General features: G+C 37.4%; 1 protein-coding gene across 16 annotated transcripts in view; it reads right to left on the minus strand.

Annotated features, from left to right (window-relative positions):
• Positions 1-18596, minus strand: part of SULF2 (sulfatase 2) — a 161359-nt gene that overhangs the window by 142426 nt on the left and 337 nt on the right. For 6 of the 16 annotated variants that reach the window (XM_075768839.1, XM_075768828.1, XM_075768827.1 and 3 more), the window contains exon 2: positions 7091-7177. The exons of the other annotated variants lie outside the window; for them this stretch is intronic. The gene's annotated coding sequence lies outside the window, so the exon portion shown is untranslated. The remainder of the gene's footprint in view (positions 1-7090; positions 7178-18596) is intronic. 16 annotated transcript variants of the gene reach the window in all.

Below are 18596 nucleotides of genomic sequence, written 5' to 3' on the forward strand. Positions count from 1 at the left end.
TCTAGCTTCATGACCATGGGAACGTACAATTTTTCCAGCACAGGGTGCCTAGAGCAGACAACGTGAAACATAACAACATTTAGACATCAAAAGTTTCACTAACCAAATCAGCACCCAATACAATAGGGTTTCCACACCATATCCTTTAGAATTACTGTTTGCAGTTAGTTTTTCCCCCTCCTCCAACAGATGATGTGGAATGTTCAATAATATCTAAAATTTATAGCCAACAAAATTATATTATGTTTCTGAGCTACCTTTTTATAATACAATGGTAAATCAATCTGTAAAACTAAGTTTACAAAAAGGTTTTTCTGGGAAATGAGTTATTAAACTGCTTCAGTTCTTTGTCTACTAAGAGTCAAAGAGTCCTTACCATATTCCAACTTGAACAAAATCATCTTCACAATATACCAAACACATTCATAGGTCATCAGATAAGCAATTTTAATTGCTGCCACTTCTGAAAACAATGTTTACATGGGACTTGGAATATAGCTTTAAATTAACAAGTTAGTTTAAAAAAAAAAAAAAAAAACAAAAACCAAAAGCCACACAAAACCAAAAACAAGTCACAGAATCTTTAAGATTCTTCGTTCATCAAAAATGTCATTTTTCAAACTGCCTTTTCTGACTAACAAAGACTTTCCTCTCCTTTTCAGCTGCTATCTTTTTGTTTTTCTAAACAATCTTACTCCAATCACAGTTACTCAACTATCTTGAGGTTAGTTCCCTGCTCTTCACATCACGTTATTGATCCATGCTCAACGAAGGGCTCAGAACTATGAACTACCACCCAGAAGAAAGCTTCAGTAGTCTTTATGACAAGCACAATCCAAACACAAATGCTCAAAAATTGTTATAATGGTACAACAGGTTCAATTTAGTGAAAAGACACATTTATAGGCAAAGAAAAATCAATCAAGGACTATTAATTGTAACAGCATAGGTACTGTACAACCTGTAGAACTTGCTGAGCCAGAGGGACTTCCTAGTAGCATACCTCTCTGTTTGGGTTGTTCTACACACTTAAGTGCCTATTATCAGCTGCAACCAGAGATAAAACCCTGCCTTGCTGTGAGAATGAGAATACCGGACTAGACTGGAGTGTTATTTCTCTCCAGTGACCCCAATATTATTTTTACTTTTGAGATTCCTAAACATTTTTACAGTAGACCAATAAAATACATGACAAAATATTTTCCAATTTATGTTGAAACAAACTGAGGTACTCTGTTGTTCAAATGATGTTATCACCACCTTCAGTATACGCATAATAATATTGTTTATAAAACCGCTCCAAAATAGAAAGTATTGAAACAGTTATGCAACATCATTGCCCTATTTAGTAAGGCAGAAATGGATAATACTGCCACCATCCCCAGCTTCATAAATACAAACACCACGTCGCGTAGCCACTTTCCTTCTCGTAGGACACTTTCCTAGCTACCTCTCTGCTTTTACTATCATTTAAACAGACCATCTACTTAGACAGTGTCACACAACAAGACAAGTTATTCTAAAGAAGCAAAGGTAAATAAAGTTACTCAAGTAGAAGTCTAAACCTTGACACATCAGAAGAGCTCACAGTGAACCACATTGTATTTAAAGTGATTTGGATCTCAGCCTTACATTTTCTGCAACTTATGTGTCAAGAATAGGATTACTGTAATCTAGTGATCAAACCCTACTTTAGAAATAAAATGACAAGTTCATGTCTGCAGTAAATAGTTTCACTCTGGAACTCTATTTAAGGCTCCTACCACAAAGAATAGCTGACATCATCTTCAGAGGTTTCCACTTTAAGTACAGTAACTTTTCTATCAGTGGTTTCTACAGAACACATGCTTACAAAGGAAAGAGGATAATACAGAAAAAGTCCAACATTTTTTTCTTCAACAAGAGATAATATAATAGAACAAGCAAACTTGGACTATTTCCTTCAGAACACAATGCAACACTAAAGATACATTTAGCAAGAGAAGTCTGACAGTTACTCTTCCTACGGCTACTGTAATAGAAAGTGAGATAACTCCTGCCAAGATTGAGCAGCAGCAACAGAATCTGGGATCAAAGGTTCAGAGGAAGTGACTTCCTCAGCTGCTGATCTTTCCCTCTGTGTCAGCCAAATGCAGAAGGTGAATACAACAAACAATTTGAACACTGTTTTGCAATGTCATGGGCTACTCTAGGTTATAACCTTTCTAGAGGTAGTCCAAGTTCATTCAAAAGTAAATTAAGTCTAATTCATAGAGGACAATATTTTTGCTTTCCCCCCGCCCCGCCTCCTTTCCCCACATATGATGATTCATTTCTTCTGATTGATTCCTCTACTGGAAACATTTCTTCAGCTTGTCAGAATAGTGAAGTGCTGGATTACACAATACAATTTTCTAGGAAGCTGACATATGCTCAAACATTTCATTATAATTGACTTGGACTTAACAAGCTTAGTTTGTGTTGTGCAAAATAAATCAAAACTAGACAGATCATTTTCTCCTTGTGTATAAGGAAGGGATGGGGAGTAGGAGAAATCAAGAGTATATAAACTGGCATATTGCAGCTCAGTGTTTTTAAATTCTGACCTGCAAATTAGTCTCAGTTAGAATTAGCTAAACCATCTCATCAGCAAAAAAAATTAAAAGTGTAATCAACAGTCAAATGAACTGAGTCACCAAAACAAAACACAGAGTGGATTTTTTAAAATCAACTTCTGGAATATATTTTAAAAGAGACTGGATGTTTGAAAGCCATTTTACTGTCTTTACCTATGAAGCTTTCAAATTTTATTTCAGGTTTGGATTTTATTTTTTTTAATGTAGAAGCATAACTAGAAATTCACTTAATACCATACCACATAACTTCTGCATTCCTTATGACTTGTCATGTATGTGCTAGACACCAGTGTCAACTATACTTAAATTTACATGGCTCACAGACACACGTCTATAAGGACGGTCAGCACCCTGGAAATTCAGACCTGGGCTTAGGTTTATTTTCAATCAACATGACTTTCCAAGCATTTGGAACGGTAGATATAGAAAAAGGAATCAGCTTCTTAGTTCACTAGACTGAACCCTGACCATAGTTTGCCTTTCTTTAAGATTTTAGTCACACCCTGTTTCTACTGCACACTGCACATCAAGAATTAAAAGGACAGATCACTGTTCACAGAAGACAGACTAATGTTTTATTACCCATCACTGAACAGATCTAGAGGGGTTTCCTCAAGAAATCGTCCAACCCATCTAGCTCTCCCAGGCATGCTCAGCTACACTGAGCCATTCTGGCCCCTGTTTGTTACTTATTCTTTAAACCTCCAGAGGTTTCAAACATCTTTCAAAAATCTATTCCGTATTTGCAAACAAGAAGCTCTTCTAACCATCCAGCCTTAATCTCTAGTGAACCTTAAGGCCATTATTTCATGTCCTGTATCCAAGGAATGAGGAAAAGATTATTCCCTTCCTCTTTACAAAAATACTGGATGCACCTGAAAACCCATGTTCACCCTCAGTCTTGTCCTTCCTATAAGGAAAGACTAAAACCTGGTTTTTTAGGTCACATTTGCTAGGGCATTGAAGGATTCTTGTTATTTAAACCATGTCACCGTGTGTGCAGAAAGGGCCCCTCACCACCAGACTAAGGGTAAAAGTTACTCTGCTATTCTTTCTTTCAACATTTGAGCAGCTATTATCATCTCAAAGCTGCCCAATAAATTAAAATATACTATCTGGCATATTGGCAGCATAAATAATTTTTAATGCAACATTCTGAAATGGTTTTGCTCACATCACTGATGACATCACCACTCAACTGCAATCACTTTAAAAAGTCACCTTCTAGCAGGCAGTATTTCTGGTTTGATTTCACTGCTCCTTTAGAAAACAAAACCTATTCTGGAATTCTTTCAGTGCAAAATAACGTATATGAAAAACTGTGATTTATTTCAGTGGAAATTCTTAAATAACTCAGTTGAATCTGTATCTGTCATGCACAACAAACTTTCCAGCTGCCCCCACTTACTGTGCTTTGGCTTATGCTGTGGAACTGTCTCAAAGCACACAAACAGCACCTTTTTTGGATGAAAGTAAGCTGGAAAATGTACCTTAGAGGCCCATTTAAAACCTACTATAAATGTTAATTCAAATTCAGCTGAAAGGACTGAACTAGAACTGGTATAAAAAAAAAGACCACAAAAAACACAGCATGGATGTTAGGTGCTCAGCACCAACTACCTTGTTTTACAAGACTACTTATATTGCATTATTTAGTAATGCAGAACAGCATTTAACTACACATTAGCTGATGAAGGATGAAGCAGCTAAGCATATGCTAATACACAAATCAAGATTTCAAATTTTGTGTTAATAATTTCTCTGCTTTTGATATCTTTTCCTCTCCAGGTTCTCTAAATAACTTTAAACCTCTAACACACACACACACGCACACCCCTACTTTCAGAAATTAAGATTATGAATAAGCTGCAAATATTTTGTTTTCCCTTTCTACAGGCAATGCCTTAAGTTATTAAAAAGCATTCTTTCTGCTTTGAGATGTCATTCATCAGAGTTGTTGCTTCAGCTTGGCTTCTGCTTGACTGCTCACTCATAGTTCCAAAAATTCCTGTAGTGCGAAGGCAGGGTCAACAGTTAACAACTGCAACACTGCATTATACATGCAAAAAAAATTGTTTTCTGTTTTTTTAGTGCCAGAAAAGACCTATTTTATCTTTAGTTATCTGAAGACAAATTGAAAAATAAATCAGTTTCAAGTCAGTAGCCTCACAATGTTTTATTTTTTCAGAACACTATAGACATATTTTTTTATTTAGTTATCTTCAAAAGTCTTCACAAACATTATTAAAAAAAAAAAGATTACTCTGGTAGACCAGTAGGTTGGAGAGAAGAAAAATAAAAAAGGATACTAATTTGAAGGTGGCTTAATTCTGAAATTCCATTTGGACATCTAATTGGTCCAATTTGTAGAGCTCTCCGCTTCCAGTGAAATCAATACAACTTCACTGATATTTCAACTCCCCTCAAAAATTTAAAGAGATATCCAAATATATTTATTAAGTGTACAAAAAGACATTAACCTACTGTATATAAGCTAATTCCAAGAGTACAGAGAACCTGCAAAATCCAGCCTGCCTGTCTGTGCAGACCATAGCTCAGTTTAGAGATATCCAAGCTAGCTCAAAGTAATTTAACCCCATTAGCACCAAAACCCGCCAAACAAGGTAAGTGCAGAGCCCTGCTCAGGTTGCTAACATATGTACACTGCTTCCAGTACTCAAGGAACCTCGTTTGGAGCTAGCTTAGTTGTATTGCATTACACAGAGCAGCTGTATCTCTGGTGATCCACAGGCTACATGGGTAAGAGTATCCGAGTATCCAAGACTAGATTCCCAGGACTGTCCAAACAACAGTGCGGGCCGGGGGGCACACAAAAAATAGTTGGGGGACACATTAGAATTGAAAACGGTGCTGATCTCCTCCTTCCCATTAACTGGACATTTTAGCAGACAGCATCAACAAAACGCACGGTATTTTTGTCCCTTCCCCAAGATATTCCAGTGCATCTGTGGCAAACCAGGAAACAGGATTTGAGGCAGTAGATCCAACCTGGGATGTTGCATTAGATCTATACTGAAGATTTTTCTATGCAAGGGAATTCCTAATTTCTTGCCTTAAAGTAAAATAGGAATGGCAGGGGACTAGAAATAGCCAAGCATCTGGCCTAGAGGTAATTATTTTAGAAGCATTTGAATAATAGAAAATCCAAACCTGTCACTCATAATTCAGTCAAGTTCTGCTGCTGGTTCTGAACCCACTCTAATAAAGCCAAGTAAAAGTATCGGTGACAGGAAGAAAAAAGCCTGGCTGTTCAGCATGAGGCTTAAAACAGCTAGTGCTCAGAAATTACTGCCTTACAGCACAGTAGAAGTGAAAACTTTAGGCAAGGAAAGCCTACCCTAGAACTCTAGAAGTTTTGAGTCCCAATTCCTAATGGAATTCATGTTGATACTTGATGGGCAGAGGTCATCTTGTCTGCAAATCAGATAGCTGACTGTCCAAGTGTAAATATTACCCTCTGGTCATGGATAAAACTGAGAAAACTGGCATTATGCTGGATTCTTGCAAATAAATAAAACTTCACCAAACACAATCTAGATATATTCACTTTCTTTGCCTTTGGTAGTGGCAAGGGGGTTTTGGAGAGCGAACAATGCTAAACTACCCGATATTTGACTGAAAACAGAATCAAAGAACTCCATGCAAAGAGGGTACTCATGCTTATTCTTCAGGTGCCTGTGTATCTAAGCTCTGTTTAATCCTACCTAAGCGAAAGTCTTCTGTTCTAAGATTTGTACCCAGCTGAACTGGAATCTTTCTGGCAACAATTCTGCATCCATAAAAGCAGTGGGCTGAAACTCTCCAGAGCTTTTAAGCACATATGAAGTTTTCCTGTTAATTAAGGGGCTTCAGGTTTTCTGCATTGAAGAATTTATTTTATTAGCACTAAGCAGCGGATATTTTAGTCTCTAAACGACTAGACCACATTGAAAGATGACTGATTTTAAGACAATCTCCACAGCGGCACTCTTCTAAGATGCATGATGTACGCATATGTCCTCATTAATAACGCACATATTTTTAAATCAGCGCAATGGGTATGAGGTTTTCAGAAGTTACATGGAACTCTACCCCTATGGTTCCCCAGAACCACAGCAGAAATGCAAGTTTTAATGCCTTGAGAAGAACCAGAAATTTTTCCTACAGGTAAACTCATGAGGCAAAATGCTTTCAGTGGTAGAGCACTGGATTTATAGCACTGTATTACTTTTAACATCTAATCATAATTATTCAATGAATGCAAAAACTTCAGACATTGCCTCTTCAAAAGAATTTTAAATAAGCCATCAAGTGATAGAAATGCAACAGTTGATTTTTACTTTTTTTGCATTTTGACCATAATGGCTTTTAATGAAGTCAGCCCCATATTCTTGCATCCCATCATTATTTCGCAGACACATCTGCAATAACTCACATAAGTGCAATGCATTTTGTTATGAAGAGTGAAAACATACCAAAGAAAGGGGGATTAAACACTTTTACTGCAGTGACTTCCACACCATGCCATTCTGTCTGGGAATATCTGCCAGGTAAGCAACAACCTAATATAAAAAGACAAAGAATATTCATAAGAAAGCATCATTTTCATGGTCCTTTAGCAAGTCACCTGAGACTTCTGAGTACAGCATTTCCAGTTTTCTTCTAAATACCATTTAAAAGCACCCTCTCAGACTTCTTCTGGAAGCTCTCCCTTCCCCATTCTGTAAAGTCCTTGCTTTTTGATGTTTTCAAAAAGAGTCTGATTCTACAAGTCAAGTGACTGGCTGTTGCAGTAACTTCTAAGCAAAATTCAAGTACATAAGCACAACTGTAACACAAAAGAAATAAAATGCTGGAGGTAGTCAAACTCAGCAGCGTGACAAGCAACAGAATTGGAAGCAGTCTGCAGTTTGTCACACAATCACAGAATGGTTGGGGTTGGATGGGACCTCTGGAGGTCATCTGGTTCAACCCTCCTGCTCAAGCAGGGTCACCCCAAGCCAGTTTCCCAGGACCATATCCAGGTAGCTTTTAAATATGCCCAGGGATAGAAACTCCACAACCTCTATGGGCAGCCTGATCCAGTGCTCAGTCACCCTCATGGCAAAGAAGTGCTTCCCTACATCCAGACAGAACCTCCTGTGTTTCAGTTTGTGCCCATTGCCTCGTCTGTCACTGAACACCACTGAGAAGAGCCTGGCTCCATCTTCTTTATACCTTCTCTTCAAGTATTTATCTAAATTGAAGAGGATTCCCCCCAGAGCCTTGTCTTCTGTAAGCTGAACAGTCCCAGCTCTCTCAGCCTTAAACATTTTAGTGGCCATTCAGCAGGCTCTCTCCAGTTGGTCCATCTCTGTCTTTTACTGGTGAGCACAGAAATGGACATACTACTCCAGATGCAGCCTTACCAGTGCTGGGTAGAAGGGAAGGAACAAATCCTTTAACCTGCTGGCACCACTCCTCCTAAAGCAGACCAAGATAACATTAGCTGCTTTTACCATAAGGGCACATTACTGGCTCAACTACTGTTCACTCCTTTTTGCTTTGAGAAACACAATCCACAGCTGCTAGATTTCCTAAAAGTAGTCTGCTTTTCAAAGGATGCAGACAAAGACTCACACTAACATTCAAGGACAACCAAAACATTTATGGCTTTCTTTAGTCAACAATCAAAAGCACCCTAACCCTAAGAACCAGATCATCCAATCAAGGGTATGGGTGCCTGAGGGTCCATTTTCTGGAAAGTCTCATGCACATTTGTGCCTACCCTGAATACAGCAGCATTCAGTATCCTAAATCTAGAGCCAGCCACAACAGGAACAGAAATTCTACCCACATTTTAAAATTTTTAGTTTAGCTTCTCTGGCTTAAAAATCATCATGTGTTAAATGTGGTTTCAGAATGTTGTTTGAATGGGGTTTGGACAATGATAAATATTATTTAGTAATATTAAATCTTAATTATTTATCTACTCCTTTCTATTTATCTTGTCTAATGCCAGTTGTTCCAAGATTTCTAGGCTGTAAACTCATGAACAGTTAAGCTCAGCAAGCATAACAGCTTATTTCCTTATGATGATACATCACTTCCCATAAACTTAAAAACCCCACCTTATTACTTCCTATGTTGTATCCTGTTTTTAAACAGTTTTGTATGTTTTACTGACTGTGTATATTTCAGCTACTTACTGAAAGGGAGAAAAGGAAAAGATGGAGAGGGACTGTTTATCAGGGAGTGCAGTGACAGGACAAGGGGGAATGGGTTCAAGCTGAAGGAGGGTAGATTTAGATCAGATGTTAGAAAGAAATTCTTTACTGTTAGAGTGGTGAGGCACTGGAACAGGTTGCCCAGAGAGGTTGTGGATGCCCCATCCCTGGAAGCGTTTAAGGCCAGGTTGGATGAGGCTTTGGGCAACGTGGTCTAGTGGAGGGTGTCCCTGCCTGTAGCAGGGGGGTTGGAACTAGATGATCTTTGAGGTCCCTTCCAACCCAAACTATTCTATGATTCTACTAGTGCCTCTTTTGTAAGACATCTTTACAATTAAGATTTAAGACACCACAATGTTCCTGCTCACCAAATTACTCACAAATATTACTTTCAGGTTCTCACTACTCCTAACACTATGCCAATTTTGGCCTCAGCTAGTTTTAAATTGACTTTCCTTGATATTACTAGCAGCCTGAAAATAAGCAACCACTATAAAACCAATAAATTGAACCTAATCTCAGGTGGTTCTGCCATACCTGTCTCTGCCACAATAGTTGCATTGTCTCCATTCTATATCAGGAACATGCAATCAGAGATACAGATTCCACAGTAAAATCACACTCATTCTGGTAATGACACTCTAAGATTGAGAAATCAGGGCTAACTGAATTTGGTAAAACCTACAAACCTAAAATAAGTCTTTCATAACTGAAGGAGTTTCATTAATACGTAGAGCAGAAATACTTAAAATATATCAAAAGACTCAAAAGAATACTTATTTAGAGAATTCCATACAGAAATTCGATTAAACAAGTAACTGATAATTGGAGAAAATCTTGGAATTGTTTTCTTTTCAAACTTAACATTCACTACTACAATTCTGCTGAACATTAATGGAGGAATATGAGGTTCTAACAAGTAACAACACTTTCTAAATAACAACATAGGAAGTATTATATATTTACACCTCAGCAATCCAATCAAGTACAACCTGATCACAGAGGGCCGATTCAAAAAAGAAGGGATCACTGGAGTTCAGGCAGCCTACACCTTTACTCCATACGTAGAGCCCTTCTCCCTCTCTGATCTCAGCCCAACCTATTAGACTTCTCACAAGGTTTCTCAGCTTTACTGGGTACTCTACTCCTGTTCTTTGAAATGCAGTGTGGTAGAAGACCAAGTTCACTCCACAAATATAAATGCATAGTGCCTGTTCATACTGCAAGCTTATTATAAGGACACCCTGCTCAAGATCACTACAAACTAGAAAAGTAACACAGCACACTATCTTGTAAGAAGACAGAAGAGAAATCACAAACTTTCTTAAAGTCTTAGGTCCTGAATAAAGAAGAAATTCTGTTTGGTTTATCATCTAATTCCAGGAACGTGGATATTACATATTTCCATCGTATAATAGCCTCACCCTTTTGTCCACAATCTATGCCAACTGGCATAGATCATTTTACTCCTTTCCTCTGGATTCCTCCTAGGGAGTTCCTGTGTTATGTTTTCAGGATAGATCCTTAAGAGAAAAAAAATGCTGATACTTGACAGCTCCAAACCATATGGGATGGAAAGCAGATCCTCAAGCTCTAGAAATATAGCCAAAATCTTAAATGAGGGAAGTGTTTCATTTCAGGTTCAGCTTTTAAGCATTACTGGTGCTAAGGTGCTCTGTTCATCTCCTGGTACCAAAATATCATGGGGCTTATATGACGTGTTCCTGCACAAAACTTGCCAAATTCAGGCTCTATTCCCATTCCCTCTTCTTCCTTTCCACAGTTCAGCAAGTGTTTGTTTAAAAATCAAAGTCTTTCCTTCTTTGAAGATTCTGCTGTGCTGGAGAACATTTTCTTGCTTAAAACACTTGTTTCTAAATCAAGACTTATGAAGTTTGGTATATGGTGATACATCTCAGATGCATCCAAATAACCATGAACATATCAGATTGTGCTTGGCTATCAGTTATCTTAGCGTACATCAAATTATATGCCTTAATAGCTTGGGAATCATATCCCAGAAAAATTAGCAAGAATCCACATTCAAAAACAGAGCTATCAGACAATCTGGTCAATGGAATTGATTGGTCCAATTTTGAAAGAAAACTGAATTCTGTTTTTGTGTTGTGTTTTTGGGCTTTTTTTGTTATTTTGGTTTGTGGTTGGGTTTTTTTAAAAAATAGGTCTTTAACAACCTTAGAGGGCTGCTATTTCCAAATCTAGCATCCAGAGGAAGGGAAGAAAGATACTGTTGCTAGCTGATCAAAATATAAATCTTTCAGCCATTTTTAAGTTTTTAAAAATTTAGTAGAACTGATTGCTTGTAACATCTCCATTCTTACAGAGATCGGCAAAAAGTTTTGAAGTCTCTGAAAATTATTTTGTCATTTTGAAAATGACAATAACTATCAAGTCTATCTGGTTCTTTTTAAACTGCAATGATATAACAAGATAAAAGCAGGATGAACTCACAATTTAGTTTTACTGTTTGATAGCACAGCAACTTTAGCCGTAGCTTAATGAGATGAACAGCAGTGGCTGAAGTTCTGTACTCAGTCACACTTTAGAACATTGGTGCAGAAGCTAGAAAATTTACTCATGAATTGCACTAGGTAATAAGCTACTGCAAATGCATCATATTGTTGAAGCTTTTATGTCCTGAAGCTGGTGATGTTAGTAGTCTAACCTGACACTACAAATCCTTATACAGCTACAGACATGAAGAGTAAGAAAGTCACAAAAGATCATCTGAAACTAGATTAATCCTTCCCCTAAAGCCACAGTAAATGCATTCATCAGTTAACATGCAAGTTTGTATTACACGCAGTCATCTGATGGAAAGGGCTCACTATGTGACCCCCTACTTTAATCTCCTGCATAACAGCCGATTAAAAAAAAAAGTGACCTAAAGCTGTTAATAAGAAAAACATTCAAAATTATCCAGAAGATTATAGGAGGAGTTAATTGAGGCTACAGCACTTTTCTACAGTGCACTGCTGGAGTACTTGCTTAACAAAACCAGGCCAAATCCCAATTCAACAGCAGTGCCTGAAAGAAAGGAAGAGACATCAAGATATGCGTTAAGTATGTAAAACAGTCTCCAGCATTCTTTACAGATGTGAAAAGAATATAATGAATTCTTCATTGCTTAGAGGGGAACATTTTTGTCTTGCCAGAGGACATATTTCCAAAGAGTGATATTTACATTTTCCTACAACCTGTAATTTTCTCATTTATCATTTGTCAGGGCCCAAAGACCTTTTACTGCACATAGGATGTTTTCTTATGTTTAATGATCCTTTTACAAAACAAATGTCACAGTCTGAATGAGGAAATTAGTTAATATCGCTGACGTCGCTAATTTAACACCATTAATGTCACATCGCGAACAGCTACAGAACCTACAGGTCTTGTATCATAGCTAAGCTCTACTGGTTTAAGCCTGTTCTGCAGCAGCAGCACTGAGAAGATAACCCATGCAAATATCACATGCAAAGAAATTCAATAAAATTTTTAAAGATTGCTTTGATTCTGTAGTTAGATTACCAGACAAGTGTGACTAAAGACAGATCATTTGACAGAGATTTAGAGGCACTAATTGGAACTCACTTACCTACAGCTGCCTCCACTTTTATCAATGCGCTAGGATTTGGAGCAGTCAGAAAAGAATCCAAATGGATCACAGAAACCATTGCATCAGGGTATTTCTAGATGTACAGCATGATCCAAAGATTTACCCAGTGAATTAGATGGCAGAAGATACATTGCAGTGTTATCTTCAGTTGCAACTATGCCTTTTCACCCTTCTCTATGCACAACTGAGTTACATTTTGTAAAGTAATTTGTCTCTGCACATATTATCTATGAAAAAAGCTTTCTAAGAGCAGAACCATATAATTTCTCTCTAAGCCACTGAAGTCTTCTACATGCTTCCTCTGACAAATAAAGGATGATATAAAGGAGCCAGATTCTTTAGAAAGTCCTTCAAGTGATACTGGAACACAGGGGAAAATAAAACTTGAAGACTAAAAGGTAAATTATTTTAAACAGAATTAATAACACACAAACCCAATTGTGCATGGAATGTACCCAAAAATAAGGGTGAGGGAAGGGAATTGCAAAGTGATTAATTTGCAACAGCAGGAGCTAATAACTTCAGGATGATCATTAGGCATTTATCAATAACAGGTATTTCCCTTAACCTGATTAGTAACAGATACACATAGCATATTTTTATTAAAAAACCAAGTTGATAATTCTAAACATTACAGTCAGCAACATAACTGGTTTTTTGTTCTTTCCTTACCTAAAGGCACAAGCTGTATGTTGGTTGCAAGATCACAGGGATGGTGAAAATTGTTGATGAATTTGACTCACTGTGTAGCAAAGTTAGCAATTACTGGACAAGACAGATATAGGCATTTAACGCTACCTTGTTCACTACTCAAACTTAAACCTGGATGACAGGATCTTCTCATTATATTTAATATACATTTCATTATTATTTTTGGCATAACTTCATACCTCAGTTGAAAATTAACGCTATTACAACAATGAAACATAAACTTGTTTTTTTTTTTTTAAGTAAGACAAAAAGGGAGCACTGGGAAAGGAAGAAACAATAAAGCATTGTGAAGATCAGCTGATGTTAAATCCATCATTTTTTGAGTCCTGCCAAGTACTTGGTGTGGGAGAAGGATCAGAACTTTAATTCTTAGGTGTGCACTGAGCTTTATGGTTTCAGTACTTCTAACCTTCCTTAGAAGCAAGCTACAACTTCCAAGACTGCATACTCTTACTCCTTTCACAGTCACAGAAGTAAAATACATTGGGTTAGGACTCTAATATAAAAGCTATAAAAACAAAATAACAAAAATCCTACCCTAAAACACACTGCTGTCTTTTTGACCGGCGTTTCTCCCTTCCACTGAATGACAGTTACTCTAGGTTAACATGCAGGGCTAACACTGCAAAGAGGAATGCATAAAGAACTTCATATTGTTAGCACTTCAACCACATAGAAGACAGAATCCAGAAGAAAAATACTAAATCTATAAGCAGATCTAAGGAAATCTATGTAATAGGTCAATTGATCGGGACTTGCAGATACCAAAAGCCTACAAGAAGTCTTCCTTATTCAGTTTCCAGATTGTAAATAACATCAGCTTCTGACGCATTTCAGCTTTAAGATCTTCCTTTCCCAAATATTACTAGAAAACACAAGTTGTTAAATACACTGAATTCATCTATTAAACTGGTCAGTCATAGTCAATGACTCAGTCACAGAGATGGTCAGAACTGTCAGATCACAGCAGAACCATTGTTTACAGTACTTCCTACCTCAGTGATCAATAATTTCAGCCTTTTGCAATGACTGCTGCCTGTCTGAGATCTTCAAATAAGGCAGGCAATGCAATTGCTTTCCTTTTAGGAACTTGAAATAAGGTGCTGTGTACTTCTAAATGGGACATGTCTTTCCAGAGCAATAAGACTTCATTCAGTACTTATGTTATTTCTTGTGAGGTACTCATATTTACAGTTGTTTCCCCATCACCATAAAGTTATTACCTTCATTTTAGAACACTATATGCAGATTAGAGACAACTCTGCAGCCTAATAGCTATGTTTTATTTTGACACTCTCTTCCAACAATCCATTAAACATGGCTAATTAGTACTAGTGATTACACATCAGAACTTTTATTCCACCACAAACTGCTTAAACTCATTGAACTGTGAGCTGCTATCCTCATTTTACTGTGGAAGGTGAACCAAGGCTAGAAAATATAGATGGAAATACAAAACAACAAACTAAAATCTAGAATAAGCTTATTGCAGATATTAACAACATTAAAATCTTCTACACTGTTCAAAGTGTAGGGGGAGGAATATCCCTGCTATAACAAAACAGATGTCAACATGCCACTGATATATATTTCTTCATCATCAAATCATCATTAGCTACTTCAGTTCATTGTGCATAAGCTTAGATAGTAAAAACATTTGATGTAGGAACTGTGTTACAAAGGTTCCAAGTACAAAATAGGGTCTTGTAAAACTAAATAAAATCATACTTGCTTTATGAATCTCATTCAGCTTTACAGACAGTTTCACTCAAAGTTTCCTAGATTCTGTTGTTGGATCTTTCACACTAGTTAATTTTCTTTAGTGTCACTCTATTCTGAGCAACAAAACAAATTTCCTACCATAGCCAAATGGCAGCAAGATGACATTTCAAATACTTTAATTGCAAATTTTGCTCACCAGGATTTGCAAAATAAGAACACAGATACACATCGCTGTATTTTTTTTTTTTTTTTTACACATGCATGCATACATATAGAGATATAGACACACACATGTAGACACAGAGGTGAGTCTAGGTTAAACTACTGCATTTACTTTAAAAAAAAACAACAAAACAACAAGCCTTACTCAAACGTATACACAACTGTGCTAGTACAGAAAATAGAAGTTTGCATTTTACTGCAATACAGACCACTGTAGACACTGACAAGCAAAGATAACGTAAATTTGTGCATGAGGGATTCCAAGGCAGCTGCACAACACGAGTATACATTTCGCATATTACAAGAACACTAGAACTCAAGTACAACTCCTTACAAGAGGGAAGAGTAAAATTTCTGTTTCCTGAGACATTCTTACTGCCTCAGAAGCAACACTTCTTGGGACGCTGCTTCTTGCTGAAGACCTTTACACTTGCAGCACCTGTATTTGTAGAAAGTCGTAGTTATATTTAGTACTGAGACAAGTCCAAGGTAACATTTTTATGGAATTCAGAAATATTACACATCTTTTCTCCTCCTACAGAGGTCAACCACTAATTAGTTGAAATCTTTCCTTGTCAAACTTGCATGATCATTCCAGAATTTCTCCCCATGCAAGATTGGGGTGAGGTGGTAGGGATAGGCAGAGGAGAGCCAGTTAACCAACAACAAACTATATTGAGAAATTCAAACAATTTCCAAAAGTTAAATAAAAATCCAAGTCTATTAGGCACTAATACTAACAGGGAGGGGGGGTGTAAACAAAACAAATTTTAAAAACCCAAACAAAATAAACTCCACTTATTACAGCTTTTCAGGTTTCAAATTAAATAATGGCTTGTACTGGAACGAACCCAAGATATTCTAAATAACATGAGCATATTGGAACACCCATTTTTATATTGGAAATGTAGGCCTGTATCTCATTCTCCACAATGTCCACTCTGGCCCAAAAAATTGGTCCAACATACTGATAAAAATGAGAATGTGTTCTGCCAACAATACTGCAAGGGACAATTTAAAAGGTAGGTCTTATCCACTCTTTATGGAAACTGGCAAAGGTGTACAGCATTCTTCATAGAAGGCTGATCTCACCAACATTTTTAACCAAAATTCTCTGATGGCTTTGTAATAGTTCTTGGTCTTACTTTTACTCTATTCTGAACTTCACAGTGAGGCTACATCTGCAGGTAGCCAAGGAAAGGATGTTGAGAGATAAAAGGAGAAAAAAAATATTGTGTCTCTGAGGGGTTACAACTATTTGGAAAATATTTTAATCATTCCACACTATCTACAGAGCAAGAAGTTAGAGCTGTCTAGAATTCAAATTAATTTCTTCTCAGCACAATTTTGAAGGGAAAATAAAATAAAAATTCACTCTTGTTCCAAGTTGTAGAGGCCTTTGAGATATTAAATCTAGCATCTCAAAAATATGCATCTACTATTACACAGCAAAAGTATTTGCTTTATTCCATCACAACCTTTCTCGTTCGCAACAGAGAAGGGTCTCACTCATTCATATACCCAAATCAGTTACATTTGCAAATTTGGTATCACCAAGTCCCTTTGAATTTCTATTTGTGTAGATAAGCAGCCATAATTCTTCTCACCTGTGATCCTCATAACAGAGATGTTTGAAAGTAAGTCACAACAGTGGAATATATAGACTTGAAATCAAAACATACAGAGCCATAGTAAAGCATCATCTATTCCAACTTAACATTTTGTTTAATTAAATAATATTAGCTACTTAGGTAGAAAAACTACAGACATTTTCCTATCCATTCAGAAGAAATGATGGAGGATCTGGTGCTGAAAGACCAGACTAATCAAGATGGTTTTATACAGCAAGGGCAAACACTTTCAGCTAGAAATTACCTGAAATAGGACTCCTTGCAAGGAATCTAAAGCAGCAAAAATGTGTTATGTGCTTGAATTTTGGCTACAACAAAAAGGGGTTTTTGCAAATATCAAAGTCCAGAGGGGAAAAGTCCATTAAATATTTTGAGAATAACACTATATCTTCCATATATATCAGATTAAAACAAACGCACATAAAACCCACCCATTCAAGCCAAGGAACATCTATAGTAGGAAAATCCTACCATGCCAGGAACCTTGCCTTGAATTCCATGATTTGTGCTAAAGAGAGTCCAGAGTTCACCTGAACTCCCTAATACAGATTAAAAATAAAGCTGTTCTGTGTACACAAATATTTTGAGTGTTTTCCTAAAACTCTCATATTCCATTTCCTCACCCCCCCCAAACTGAAGCAGAACAGTTAAGGTAAAATGGAGAAAGATGGTAGGGAGAATAGTTTAGTTTTTGAACAGCACACAAACTTTTAAGTTTCAGTGCTGCAGGACACGTCATGAAATTCCAAGGATCAATCAAATTCTATGAAGAGGATTGACCTGAAGGACTCCCATAATATGTTTAATCAAAACAACATCCTTAGACATATCAGTTTTACTTCCACATAATGAGAAACTCAAGGAAACACTGAACATTAGTGGGGACAAACTACAGAAGAATATCCTTATGTAAACTCATTAAAATTATATCTAGAGAGGAGAGAGAGAAGGAAAGAGAATTGTTATGCATATAGCTACCACCAAAACAATTACTCCAGTTGCATCCTTTGGAGATCTCTGAGTCACATTATACTCGAGTGTGTAAGTTTTTACATGGACCACCATGTTTTACATCTCTCACTAGCATTGAACATAAAAGGTATTGCACCGCAGATTAATTTTGGAACACAGCTGACACCTAACCAATTAAGAGGCTTTTCACAACTACTGTCTGATGGCATAAGAAGACATTTACCATTAATAGCAAAGATATCACTTATTGCCAAGGTAAAAGTGAAGAAAAAACATATTTTCACCAACAATTTCTGGTTTCAATCTAGTAAACATTAGTCACAGAAAAGCAAGAGCATATATTCATTCATATGTTTGCAGGCTGGAGAAAACAAGGGAGATGACACAGACATTGCACCTCTGCACGGTTGCACAACCATTCATAACACTGTAAAGGAGAACCAAAAAAAAACCCAAACCCCCCCCCAATTAGAGACCTACCTACAACTCTATCACGTCTGTGCCTAGAGCCCTACAGCCTTGCAGTGCTGCTCAACAGCCCAGCACAGGACTAAGAGCCAGAAGTTTTTAGCACGGCGCATGTTATTTTCCAGCTCAGCCACTGCCTCACTGCGTGACCTTGGGCAAGTCACTTCCCCCGCATCTCAGCTCCCCACCTGGCAGTCTCCCCCTCCGCAGAGCATAGAGGACCAAAGCCCAGTAATTATTCACAGGCGACTCTGCACCGGCGAAGCTAGAATGGGGGGGGGGGGAGAGAATAGGAGTGGGAGTTTCCTCACAGGTGATAAAAATCTCCCCGACATTGATTCAGTCTCCTGCCGGGGGGAGGATCTTCCCCTCACACCTTCCCTGTTTCCCTACCGTACGGGTTAAACCGGAGGAG

This window comes from Balearica regulorum, chromosome 16 (genome assembly GCF_011004875.1).
Source record: "Balearica regulorum gibbericeps isolate bBalReg1 chromosome 16, bBalReg1.pri, whole genome shotgun sequence".
NCBI lineage: Eukaryota > Metazoa > Chordata > Aves > Gruiformes > Gruidae > Balearica > Balearica regulorum.